Consider the following 14,199-nt stretch of genomic DNA (forward strand, 5'->3'; position numbering starts at 1 on the left):
AATCGCTCACTAAGTGGGAAGCCGGCTGCCGTCACGTGAAGACTCTCAAGCAGCCAGTGCAGCAGCTCACGAGGCGAGGAAACGGGGCAGCAGAGAGCAGAGAGGGAGCCGCCTTAGAAGCAGCCATGGACTTCTGATGACCAAGACCTTGGCCAGGATCCTGACGGCACTTGCTGAGGGACCCTGAGCCAGAACCGTCCAGCTAAGCCTCGCCTGAATTCCCGATGCAAAGAAATTGTGCGATAGTAAATGCTTACTGGGTTCTGGGGAACGTTCTCACACAGCAGTAAGTCATGCCCGTGGGCATCAGACGCTCCCTCCAGACAGTACAGAAAGGTGATGAGACAGTGATTCGGAATTCCGACAGGCAAACGCAACGACCCGAGGGCGGCTTCCCAGTTTCCTTCTCTTCATGCACAAGGATTCACATCTCGGATGTAGACGGGCTTGCGGCTATGCCACCCCTACACCATTCCTTACACAGTTCCGCTAGGGGGAGCTCCTGCCGTGGCTCAGTGGTAACAGACCCTGCTACTATCCATGTGGACGTGGGTTTGATTCCTGGCCTCATTCAGTGGGTTAAGGATCCAGTGTTGCTGTGGCTGTGGGGTAGGCCAGCAGCTACAGCTCTGATTTGACCCGTAGCCTGGGAACTTCCATATGCTGCAGGTTCAACCCTAAAAAGACAAAAAAAAAAAAAAAAAAAGTTCTGCAAGGAATTTTGCAAAAGCTACGTAGAAATAAGTGACAATGATAATGTACACCTAAAAACAAATGAGAGAAGGCCAAAGCTATAGTCACAGGAAAATACATAGCCTTTGAGGTTTTATGTTATAAAATATTAGTGGAACAAATTAGGCATGTGGTTAAAGAAACTAGAGACAAAAAAATTTAATGGGATAAACCTCAGGAAAGCGAGAGAGAAAAATAAATCAAGTGGTTAAAAATACCCACAGTAGAATAATAAATATATCTTAGAGCTGGTACTTCAAAAAGGCCAGTAAAATAGAAAAAGATTTTAGCAAGTCTAAGCGAAAATAAAAATGATGAAGCAGAAATATAGAAACATGCACATTTAAGAATAAGTAAAATAATGGTAGATGAAGAGGTTTTTTTATTGTTCGTTTTTAAAAACATAGAAGAGCAGCTTTAAGCTAATGAGAATGAAAGACCATTTTTGGGATGTGGTCTCGCCTTTCAGGAAGAATGGAAAGGCTGGAAGGAAATACACTCTCAAAGGCTCTGGCCCAAACAGCCTTTGCATCTTCAAGAACAAATGCTTCTCTGCTATTTAACTTATTATGACAGAAAAAGATAAGATTCTTTTCAATTCATTTTTAAACTTGGAAAATCCTAAGAGCAAAACTTAATAAAAAAGATATCCCTAAAAAGAACTTTAGGATAAACCTCACTTTGGAACATAGTTGCAAAAATCCTAACTGGTGTTAGAAAAATAAAATCTATCAGCTAAGATGAAAATAATGATGCCCTCTGAGGAAATACGTGAATGTACATCATATCAATATAAAAAGAAAATAACGTATAGGCATATCTCACAGATACTGTGAATCTGGTTCCAGACCACCAGAATAGAGCAAATACTACAGAAAAGGGAGTGGCAGGAATTTTTTTGTTTGTTTCCCAGCGCATATCAAAGTTATGTTTATGTTATTGTCTACTGTGTGCAGTGGTGCTATATCTTAAAAAATGATGTTTATAACAATTAGAAATTCCTTACTGCTAAAACCGCTAACCATCATCTGCCCTCCGGTGAGCTATCATAGTAACATCAAAGACTGCTGACCGCAGGTCCCCGTAACAAGATGACAATGAAAAAGCATACAATATTGCAAGAATTCTCAAAATGTGGCAGAGGCATAAAGTGAGAAAATGCCATTGGGAAAATGCCTAGACTTACTCGATGCAGGGTTGCCACATACCTTCGACTTGTAAAAACCAAAATATCCGCAAAGCATGGTAAAGCGAAGGGCATTAACACTGAGCTATGTGGGTAACTGCTCTAGCGGAACCCCCAAACATCTACTTGTGATTTTTTTTTAAAACGCAAAATCTCATAAGAACCTTAGGAGTTGGATTAACATGATAAACGATAAAAATTTTAAATCGATAGCCACTACCAAATTTTACACAAAAGCTAAAATAGAGAATAGAGTTCCTTATCTTTGTGGGTCACTGGCTGCTTTAAGAATCTGGACAATTTCGCCAGACATAAACACACGGATTACTCATATACAGAAATCTTTTTTTTTTTTTTTTTTTTTTTTTGTCTTTTTGTCTTTTGTTGTCATTGTTGTTGCTATTTCTTGGGCCGCTCCCGCGGCATATGGAGGTTCCCAGGCTAGGGGTCCAATCGGAGCTGTAGCCACCAGCCTACTCCAGAGCCACAGCAACGCGGGATCCGAGCCGCGTCTGCAACCTACACCACAGCTCACGGCAACGCCGGATCCTTAACCCACTGATCGAGGCCAGGGAATGAATCCGAAACCTCATGGTTCCTAGTCGGACTCGTTAACCACTGCGCCACGACGGGAACTCCCAGAAATCTTTTTCTTCATTAATTCAGAGGGTCCATCCACGGAACTGACTCTGGATTAAAAACCCCTCTCTTGAAGAATGACCGTTATAGTATGAAAAATAAAAAACCAAAAATGACAGAGTGCTGATCTCACTCTATCATTCACTGTTCTGTTGGAAGCCAACACAATAAGAGAGGAAAAAGGAAAAGAGTATAAATCCTGGAAAGGAAGAGATGGGACCTGTTCTTATTAAAGATACGACAATCCACCTAGAAAACCCAATAAAGTCAACTGAACAAAATTAAGGGAGAGAGAAAGGACGATTCAATGAGGCAGTTATAAGAAAAATGCTTTAAAAAGTCTATAGATTTTCTTCTATCAGCAACAAGCAGCTAGAAAATGTAATGGAAAAATGCTATTTACGCTAGCAAGAAAAACAACATTAATCCAAGGAATAAACTTAACAGGAATCTGGGAATGCACAAGACTTAGGAGTGGTCCTCCCCCAATTTCTAAGGAACCCAACGGAGGAGGAGATCTTGTTTCTGGATGAAGACTCACTATGTAAGAATATGAGTTATTTCTAACTGAATCCACACTTGAACGTAATTTTGATTAAGACCTCCAAGAAAAGCTTTTGCTTTTTTGCTATTGCATGTTGACGAAATGAATCTAGGATTCACCTGGAATAAGAGTAGCTCAGAAAAATAAAAAAACAAAGGATGATGAAAGTATCAAGAGCTATAACGGAATATAATGACAGTAACGAAGAATTTGTGGGTTTGGTGCTGGAATGGCCAACAGACCACACACAAATGCGATAACACCGTATGAGAGCTGAGGAAAGGAGACAGCTGCTTCTCAGAGCAGTGAGAGGAGTCTGGAAAGAGGGCTCACGATGTGACTGGAAACACGATAATCCCACCTCACCCAAATAAAGTCCAGGAAACGGAAGCAACTGAGTGCAAAAAAAACGTGCACCAAAAAGTCTCAAAGAAAATAGAAAAGATGAAATGACAGTCGGGAGTTCCCGTCGTGGCTCAGTGGTTAACGAATCCGACTAGGAACCATGAGGTTGCGGGTTTGGTCCCTGGCCTTGCTCAGTGGGCTAAGGATCCGGCGTTGCCGTGAGCTGTGGTGTAGGTTGCAGACGTGGCTCAGATCCCGCGTGGCTGTGGCTGTGGTGTAGGCCAGCGGCTACAGCTCTGATTCCACCCCTAGCCTGGGAACCTCCATATGCCTCGGGAGTGGCCTAAGAATGGCAAAAAGACCAAAAAAAAAAAAAAAAAAAAAAAAAAAAAAAAAAAAGAAAGAAATGACGGTGAAACATTTTCTGTAATTACTCTGCACCAGACATTTTGCTACATCTTTTCTTTTAACCCTCATAACAGCTCTCAGACATTGGTGCTTAGAATCCCCAATTCACGGATGAGGAAACTGAGACCGAGACAGGTACCTGTCCCAGGTGCTCAGCTAATAGCTGATGTCCAAATCCAGGCAACATGATTCTGAGTCCACACTCTTCATAACTGGGTTCCCACATCATCTTCATTACAACGAAGCTACACGTGCAGAGTGAAAATAGACCAAGAGCCAGGCGATCATCTTCCCAATGTATGATCAAGATTGCATAATCTGGAGTTCCTGTCGTGGCGCAGTGGTTAACGAATCCGACTAGGAACCATGAGGTTTCGGGTTCGGTCCCTGCCCTTGCTCAGTGGGTTAACGATCCGGTGTTGCCGAGAGCTGTGGTGTAGGTTGCAGACGCGGCTCGGATCCCGTGTTGCTGTGGCTCTGGCATAGGCCAGCGGCTACAGCTCCGATTCCACCCCTAGCCTGGGAACCTCCATATGCCTCAGGAGTGGCCCAAGAAATGGCAAAAAGACAAAAAGACAAAAAAAAAAAAAAAAGATTGCATAATCTGGAGTTCCTGTTGTGGCTCAGTGGGTAACAAATCCGACTAGGAACCATGAGGTTGTGGGTTCGAAGCCTGGCCTTGCTAAGTGGGTTAAGGATCTGGAATTGCCATGAGCCATGGAACAGGTCACAGAAGAGGCTTGGATCTGGCGTTGCTATGGTGGTGGCATAGACCAGCAGCTACAGCTGTGATTCGACCCCTAGCTTGGGAACCTCCAAATGCTGCAAGTGTGGCCTTAAAAAAAAAAAAGGACAAAAAAAAAAAAAAGATTGCATAATCTTAAGGTTTAAAAATTTTGATGGCCTGTTATTGTGTGTTTACAGTTGTAATATTTTTGTTGTTTTAAACTTTTCATTAATATATAACGTCTTTGTCACTTGTAACTCTTTTTGATTTAAAGTCCATTTTATCTGGTATTAGTACAGCTGTGTCTGCTTTCTTTTGGTTCCTATTTGCATGGAAAAACATTTCCCATCCTTTCACTTTCAACCTATGTATGTCTTTGGATCTGAAGTGACTCTCTTGTAGACAGCACGTAGTTGGATCTCATTTTTTGAGTCTGTTTGGCCAGTCTCTGTCTTTTGATTGGAGGATTTAATCCATTTACAACTAAAGTAACCGATAAGGAGAGACTTACTTCTGCAGTAATGCTATTTCTTTACTATTTGTCTTACATCTTTTTTGTTCCTTATTTCCTGCATTACTCTCTTCTTCTGTATGTAGCTGATTTTTGTAGTAAAACATTTACATCCATCCCTCATTTGTTTTTGTGCATATTTATACCAGCTTAACTTCAGTAACACACAAAAAAATCTGCCCCTTCAAAAGCTTCCTCCACATCCTTTTCAGTTACTGGTGTCACAAATCACATATTTATACCTTATGTGTCCTCAAAACACAAGCACATATTATTTTTAACACATAGACCCTTTAAATTATGAATAAACAAAATGTGGAGTTAGAAACCAAAGCTACAATAGCACTAGTTTGAAGAAGAACAGAGCTGGAGGAATCACACTCCCTGATTTCAGACTGTGCTCATAGTACAGTAATCAAAACAGAATGGTACTGGCACAGAAACAGACACACAGATCAACAGACGAGACCGGAGAGCCCAGAAATAAACCCACACACTTATGGTCAGTGAATCTATGACAAAGGAAGCAAGAAAATTCAATGCAGAAGAGACAGTCTCTTCAATAATGGTACTGGAAGAACTGGACAGCTAAACCCAAAAGAAAGAAATTAGAATATTCTGTAATATCATATACAAAAATAAACTCGAAACGGATTAAAGACCTAACTGGAAGACTGGTAGTATAAAACTCCTAGAGGAAAACAGAAGGAACATAAATTACAGCATTATTTGTTTTTGGATCCCTCTCCTAAAACAAAGGGAGAAAAGCAAAAATAAACACATGCACAAAAGCTTTTTAATTTAGTTTGGTCCCATCAACAAAACGGAAAGACAAACTACTGAGTGGGAGAAAGCATTTGCAAAGGATACGACCAATAAGGGGTTAAAAGCCGACACAACAGTGTAACAAGGGCAGCCTCACCGGATTTAGAAAGAAAATATCATACAAAGTATCTTCTCTCATCACAATGAGATAACTTTAGAAATCTTTAGTAACAGAAGGAAAACCAGAAAATTCGCAAAACTATGGGAATTAATAACTCCCTCTTAAACAACCAGTAGGTCAAAGAGGAATCACAGGGGAAATTAGAAGCTACTCAGAGACTGAGAAAACTGAGAGCAAGACACATGAATCGATGAAAGAAAGTGAAAGTAACATGAAGTAGAAAATTTACAGCTTTAAATGTTTACATAAACAACAAGAAAGATCTCAAATGAGCACCCTAACTTTACAGCTTAAGGAACTAGAAAAAGAAGCACAAATTAGACAGCAACAGAAGGGAAAAAACAATAAAGGTTAGAGATAAATGAAATCAATAACAGAAAAACAAAGGAGAAAAATCAATGAAACCAATGAAAGGCAATCATTAAATGTTGATTCCTCACAAAGATCAACAACACGGACAAACCTTTACTAGATGGACTAAGAAAGAAGAGAGAAGACTCAGAGTACTAAATCCGGAAATGAAAAGGGAGGCTACCCCTGATTTGACAGAACACTCAATTAATTGCATGCCAACAAATCAGGCGACGCGGACAAAATGGACACATTCCTGAGACGCAAACCCACAAGGACAAAACCTTGAAGGAATAGAATTTTTTTTGGCCGTATTTGAGGCATATGGAACTTCCTGGGCCAGGGACTGAATCCAAGCCGCATCTGCGACCCACACCACAGCTGCGGCAATGCTGGATCCTCAGCTGGCATCCTCAGCTGAATCCTTAACCCAGCGTGCTGGGCCAGGGATTGAATGGACGATGCCGTAGAGACAAGCCGTGCCATTAACCCACTGCACCACAGCAGGAACTCCCAAAACTGACATTTGTATGTTTTTTTTTAACGGCTTCTCCCATTGCATGTGCAGGTTTTGGGGCCAGGGATTGAACCTTGCCACAGGTGCAACTTGCACCACAGCTGTGGCAATGCTGTCTCCTTAACCTGCCATGCCACAAGGGAACAATCTAGAAATTCTGAAGAGACCTACAACTAGTAAGGAGGTTGAATCAGTAACTGAACATATTCTGACAAAGAAAAGCCCTGGACCTAGTGGCTTTACTGCTGAATTTTATGAACCATTTAAAGTAGAACTAACATCAATACTTCTCAAACTTTTCAAAAACAATTAAATAGAAGAGAATACCTCTAAATTCATTCTATGAAATCAGCATTACCCTAATATCAAAGCCGGACAAAGATAACACAAGAAAAGTGCAGATCAATACCCCCTTATCTGCATGGATACAAAAATCCTCCACAAAATATTAGCAAACAGAATTCAACAGAGTAGAAAAAGGATTAACCATCATGACCAAGAGGGACCTGTTCTTAGAATGAGAAGACGGGTCCGCACACACAAAAGCGTGAAGCTGGACCTCACCCAACACCATTCACAAAAATCAACCAAAACAGATCCAGGATTTAAGTGAAAGATCTAGATACATAAAACTTTTTCCTAAAAAGTCATGGCTCAGTGGTTAACGAATCCGATCAGGAACCGTGAGGTTGCCGGTTCAATCCCTGGCCTTGCTCCGTGGGTTAAGAATCTGGCATTGCTCTGAGCTGTGGTGTAGGTTGCAGATGCGGCTCGGATCCCGCGTTGCTGTGGCTGTGGTGTAGGCCAGCAGCCGTAGCTCTGATTAGACCCCTAGCCTGGGAACCTCCATATGCCGCGTGTGAGGCCCTAGGAAATATGACAAAAATGACCAAAATAAAAAAAGGAAAAAGAAAAAATATACAAAACTTTTAGATGAAAACATAAGGCAAAATCTTCACAATATTAGATTGGTGATGCTTTCTTGAATATGACACCTAAAGCACAAGCAAATAAAGAAAAAAATAGATAAACTGGATTTCATGAAAGTTTAAAAAAAATGTGCATCACAAGACACTGGCCCAGGGCCCTCCTTTCCCGCCTCCACTGCTTCGGGCGGGGTCTGAGCAGCTCACTGTGGGTGGAGCTGCCTCTGCTGGGCGGGGAGTCGGGGGTGGGGTGGGGGTGGACGCTGAGGCTCTGGGGCTATGAGGTGGGACGTGCGGGTGTGGACCCAGGACCCAGCATGTGGAGCCTTTAAGTCCACCCAGAGCCAAGGTAATGGGAATTCGGGACGGGAAGGGCAGCTTCGCTATGTGCCACCCTCTGGAATGTCCCCCAAGGGCTTTGAAAGCAAGGACCTAGCAGCCAGTCCGGCTCTTGATCCTTATTTTGACTTTCAAACACACAACATGAGTACTAGACTTGGGCCTGTTACCGAAGGGCAGGAGGAACGAGAGGAGTCTTTGAGCCTTTGAAGACAGACGAGCATCTGGAGAAGGCCTTCAAGGTCTGACCTCAGGCGAATGGGCACCGGACATTTTCACAAGAACAAAATGCTGGAGAATTCAAGGAATGCCTAATGCTTTACTTGCTAATGTTTGCAGCTGGCAGTGGATCTGAAATGATGTCTGGCAATAGTCATCAGAGCAAAATGGAGTCAAAGTAGTTGCAACAAAAGAGTGGAAACAAAATGACAGAAGAGAATGACCAGTGGGTTGCCCGGCTGCACTTTCAGAAACGGAGGCGCCCGACCCACTTGGACCCAGAGAAAAGGGCTTCAGTGCTGTGTATTCCTCAGGGAGAAGCCCCGCAGCGCTGGCTGGTCTGGCTGTGATCACGGACCGTGAATGCAGACCGAACACAGCTTTGTGTCACCTGGCCGAGTCACAGCACGTGCGGGGGCTCTCCGAGGTCCTGAGCCCGGAGGGCAGCTTCCTGGTGTTGACCTGCGAGGGTTTGACTTTTGAAAGGTGGGGAACGGGTGCTTTTAAACCCAGAGTGGGACTTGCTGTCCTGCTCCTGTTGTCAGCAGCCCAAACGGACTCAGAGACATGACAAACCTTTAAACAGGCTCAACAAGTTAGGGGACAGCTCTGACGGATGCAGACACCACTCGGGCGCAAAGACGGCACATGTTTGACGGAACCCTCTCCCCGGGTGTGTTTCCTGGCCATGAGGCTGTCAGGAGCCACGAGGGGACCAAGCAGGGGGACGGCCAGCCAGGCCGTGAGGGGGACGGGGACTTGGGGAGTTGGCAGCTTCTGCCCTCAAGGCTCTCCCCTTTTACATGAGCTTGCTTTTTGCACAACGAACCAACGCAGTTCACCAAAGGGCGCGGTACCGCTTCAGAACCGCTGTCTGGGGGTCACGGAAGAGCGACGCCCCGCTAGGACCACTCCTGAGAGCGCAAGATAGGGCAGAGGTCGAAGCCGGTTCACGATCGCGGGCGCGGGCGCTGGCGCTGGAAGGAGAGGACGGGGCAGAGAGAGGAAAGCCGGAGGAGAGGCCCCGCGAGCAAAAGTGAGCCCTCCCTGCCCGCGGGGCTCCGCGCCGGAGGCACTGCCGGCTGTCTGGGCACCGCCAGTTCCCTGGCAGCCCCCAGAGCGGTGGACTCCTTAGTCGGACTTGTCGCCCGGGAAACAGTGGAAAGGTTTTAACCTGGTGACCCCAGGCATGACCAGTGTCCGCAAATACTGCTCAGCATGTCAGTGCCGCCAAGGTCGGAGTATTTCAGGCTCTTCTCCCTATTTTCAGAAGTTCTCAGCCCACACTGGGTGCTCCTCCCTCCCACAGAAAACCCTGGAAAAAAAGGGAAGGTATCGCCCATGATGGCGAGAGTCACTGCTGCTCGAGTTAGGCCCGGTGTCACCGCTGCAGTTCTGGTTCCTATTTTTTTTTTGTATTTTCAGGGCCGCACCTGCAGCATATGGAGGTTCCCAGGCCAGGGGTCTAATCGTAGCCACAGCTGCCAGCCTCCACCACAGCCACAGCAACGCCAGGTCCGAGCCGTGTCTGCGACCTACACCACAGCTCACGGCAATGCTGGATCCTTAACCCACGGAGCAAGGCCAGGGATTGAACCTGCAACCTCATGGTTCCTACTCGGATTCGTTTCCGCTGTGCCACAACAGGAACTCCCTGGGTCCAGTCATTAATGTCCAAAGTGAGTAAAAAAGAGCATAGAGTCTGTCATTTACAGTCGACAGTTGGTTTTAGTAACAAATTCATCATAATAAAAAAAGACACTATCCACGGAGTCAAAAGGCAATCTACATTGGAGTTCCCACTGTGGCACAGTGGGTTAAGGACCTGGCGTTGCTGCAGTTGGGGCTTGGATTGGCTCCCTGGCCCAGAAACTTCCACATGCTACAGCTGTGGCCAAAGAATACAAAAGGGCAACCTATGTAATTGGAGAAAATAGTTGCAAATCATATATCTGATAAGGGATTAATATCCAGAATATAAGAATATAAGAACGGAGACTCAACAACCAAAAAACCCCAAACAACCTGATTCAAAAATGGGCAAAGGACTTGAACAGTCATTTCACCAAAGAAGCTGTACGAATGGCTAACACAACATGAAAGGATGCTCAACAACACTCATCATTAGGGAAATCAAATTTACAAAGGAATGAAAATTACAATGAATCAAGTTGCAAATCAAAATTACAATGAATACCACCTCACGCTCCTTAGGCGATCCTGTGAAAAAGCAGGAAAGGACTAGTGCTGGAGAGGATAAAGGGAGATGGGCTTTGGTGGGGAAATGGCAGAGCTGGATGGAAAACAGAATATGGTGATTCTTCAGAAAGAAAAAATGGAATTACCATACGATCCAGCAGTTCTGCTACTGGGAATAGATGTTCTCAAAAAGACCTGAAAGCAGGGTTTCAAAGAGCTCTTTGTACCGTTGGCAGTGGTGTAACTGATGTGAGAGCAACCCCATCATCCACTGACGGATGAACAGGTAGGCGTGACGGGGTGCGTCCACACAGCGGGGCATGATTCAGCCTAAAAGGAAGGAGCTTCTGACACGGGCTACGACATGCATGAACCTGGACGTTATGCTGAGTGCAATAAGGTCACTTTCATCAGCCCCGGGCGGCAGCTTCGCAGTGGCCAGGACAAATACTGTGTGATTCACTCATCAGAGGTACTCAGAGCATCGCAGAAACCACAGGGACAGAGAGTCGGGCGGTGGCTGCCGGGGAGCGGGGGCTGGGGAGTGAGGGTCCAGAGACACAGAGTTTCAGTTTTCCAAGATGAAGAGAGTTCCGGGGATGGATGGTGATGAAACAAAGGTATGAGTGTGCTTGGCACCACTGGACTGAACGCTCAGAAACGGTTCAGATGGTGGATTTTATGTTATGTGCATTTCACCACAATTTTTAAAAATCAGGGGAAAAAACCCTTACAAATTAGTAGAAAATGAGCACGAAGAACATGGGAGATCCTCCCCAGGAAAGTGACGGCAGTGAAACGGTCAGTGACGGAGCCGCACAGAAGCCGAGGACCTGCGGACACAGCAGCAAGGCGCCCTCCCTCGACGACCCGAGAGACACTGCCCACACCGAGCGCAGGCCCGCCTCCGCGCTTCTGGTGGCTCTGGCGACAGGTCTGCAAGTCTTGACACTTTTCAGAACTTTTGACCCAGACTCTGCTCTCCTGGGAGCAGAGGCCCTCACAACCGGCATCCCCATCCAGGCGTCACAGAGTCTACAACGGGCCACCAGGAGGCCACCCCTGGAGTGGTGCAGCGTGTGCTGACGTGTTCGGATCCCCTGGGTGGATCCGCGTCTGGTCTTTGCCGGTGTTGCTGTATGACATGGCCCAACCCCAACACATGCTCCAGGGTGCGGGCCGCCCCCCACGTCCTGTTTCATGAGCAGCGCCCTCGAAGCCTGCTTCTCTGCAGGTGGCCCCACACCAGGGTGCCCCTGCCTTTGCACAGATGTTTGAAAGAAGCCATGGGAAGGACTGACTCATTGGAACCTGGGCCAATGAGTCCAGGTTTAAAAGGAAAGAATCAAACTCTTTGAGTTTTTCTGAAAACAACCACAAGAGCTAGATTTTCCCGGCTTCGTAAAGCTGCACACAAGGTCTGGTGACACCGTGTGCCTGGAGATCCCCAGCAGCCCTCGCCTTAAGGGGGCGGTGCTCTGACGTCTGACTTTGTTCTGCGGATGAGAAAGCAGTGGCCAGAGAGGAGGCAGGTGGGTGCAGATGGGCGAGGCAGGGCGACTGGCACCGAGCCCAGCTTTCCTCCTGGACGTTGCTTCTACTGCAGACGTGCCCAACAACTGCCCGCCCTGCTGTGGCCTCCACAGGCCTCCCAGGCCACTTTCATCAGCCCCGGGCGGCAGCTCTGCAGTGGCCAGAGTGGTCCGGTGGCCCACTGAGCCCAATATCCTGCAGAGGGGACGCACCTGGGCCCCTCGTGGCCAGCCCTTCCAGTCACCTATGCCCCGGGGACCCAGGCCCTCTCCCCTGCCCAGCTCTCCTGCCTCCAAGTGGCAGAAGGCAGGCAGACTCCCCCCGCCTCCTGGGAGCCCCAGATGTCCCGCCCGCATCCAAGCCCTGGTGAGGCAGGCGGGGAATAACCCCCAGCGTAAGATGGCCTCCAGGCCAGAGCTCCTTCACTGGGAAAGAAAAACAGGACAAAAAACAAAACCAAAAACCCGGGAAATCTGGGGACCTCAAGCCTCCTTCTTCCTGGGAGTCAATCTGTGAGAAAGCTCCTTTCCTTGGGGACAGTTGGGTGGCCTGTGGGTGTGGGAGCCATCAGCTTCCTCCCTGGTACAGGGACAGCATTCCAGGGGACCTGGGCAGGATGCAGGCACACCCGGGCACCGTCCTGCCGTCTTTGGCGTTGCCGTTACTGGCATCAGCAGAGTCCCCTCAGTGGCTGACGCCCCCACCCCCAGTGGGTGCGGGCTCTGCTGAGTAGCTCCCCTGGGCACTGGGCGGGTGAGGAGTCCTGGGCCTGAGGGGACCGCCCAGCAGGGGAGTGGTTCTGGCCGTCAGCCTGGCTCCCGCCTCACCCCGTGCCCACTCAGCCCCTGCCCGGGCTCCCTGCACAGACTCCTGGGGGATGTCCTCCGGCCTCAGAGGAATGGGGCGGGCTGGGCTCCTGCAGACGGTGGGCTGTGACCTCTGCTCTCCCTCTCCCTGGGGGTGTCAGAGACCCCTCCTCTCCTGTTCTTGGGGTTCAGACAGCCTCTCCTCCCCTGTTCTCCCTGGGGGTGTCAGAGACCCCCCTTCTCTTCTGTTCTTGGGGAATCAGAGACCCCCTCCTCCCCTGTTCTCTCTGGGGGCGTCAGAGACCCCTCCTCTCCTGTTCTTGGGGTTCAGACACCCCACCCCCTGTTCTCCCCGAGGGTGTCAGGTTCCCCCCTCCCCTGCTGCCCGGGAGGCTGGCCCCTCTGGAGCTCATGCTCAGGGCCAATCCCTCCAGGGGGAGAGATCGGCTCTCTCTCAGCCCAGCGGAGAGGGGCCGGCACCGCTGGTGACCCTGTGCCCAGCTCCGTGTGGGGGCCCCTCAATCTGAAGGTGTCTCCAGTCCAGAGACAGAACCAAACCTCCCAGGACCCGCCAAAGGTCTGGCTGCAGATGGGGGCCCCGGGCAGGGACGGCCCCGCACCCAGACGCCTGAGGCGCGGAGCTGGGGGGCTCTGAGCGAGGCCGGGCGGGGAAAGTGGGGGCCACCGACGCGGGCGCCGCCCGACGGAGGAGCGGCGGCAAAGTTCCCGCGTCCGGCACCGAGCCGTCCGCGCTGCTCCGGGCCTTACCTGACCGCGCGTCGGGCGCCTCCGCCGGACTCGTCCCAAGCACAGAGGCTCCGGGTCCTGACGGCGCGAGACGGCGGCCCAGTGGGCGGGCGGGCGGGGCCGTGGGCGGGGCCGCCGTCTAGGCCCCGCCCTCCCCGCCCCCCGCCCCCGCCCCGCGCCCCCAGCCGACCGCAGCCACCGGGAGGCGCTGCGGCCACGCGGATGGCGGCGGGTCGGGGACGGAGGGGACCCTAGGGGCCAGGGGTGGCGGCGGGGGACCAAGAGGGGGATCCCAGGGGACGGGAGGCGGCGGAACAAGGGCGCGAGGGGACGGGAGGGCCCGGGGAGGTGGCCAAGAGGGCGGGGGGCGGGAGAGCGGCTGCCCAGCTGTCCCGGCGAGGTCGAGGTCCGAACCTCCCCGGCCTCCTGCTGCGGTTCCGACTTGAAGTCCCCGGCCCACTGCGGCCCACCCCCCGTTTCCTGGCGACCGAGGCGTCTGCTCCGGGGCCTGGGGACTCCCACTC

At 49.2% G+C, this 14,199-nt stretch overlaps 1 protein-coding gene across 1 annotated transcript in view; it reads right to left on the reverse strand.

Annotated features, from left to right (window-relative positions):
• Window positions 1-13,795, reverse strand: part of COL6A2 (collagen type VI alpha 2 chain) — a 34,765-nt gene extending 20,970 nt beyond the window's left edge. The window contains 1 exon segment of the mRNA XM_021082499.1: window positions 13,697-13,795. The gene's annotated coding sequence lies outside the window, so the exon portion shown is untranslated.
• Between the last annotated feature and the right edge of the window lie 404 nt (window positions 13,796-14,199).

The sequence above is a fragment of the Sus scrofa genome, unplaced genomic scaffold (genome assembly GCF_000003025.6).
Source record: "Sus scrofa isolate TJ Tabasco breed Duroc unplaced genomic scaffold, Sscrofa11.1 Contig944, whole genome shotgun sequence".
NCBI classification, from domain to species: domain Eukaryota; kingdom Metazoa; phylum Chordata; class Mammalia; order Artiodactyla; family Suidae; genus Sus; species Sus scrofa.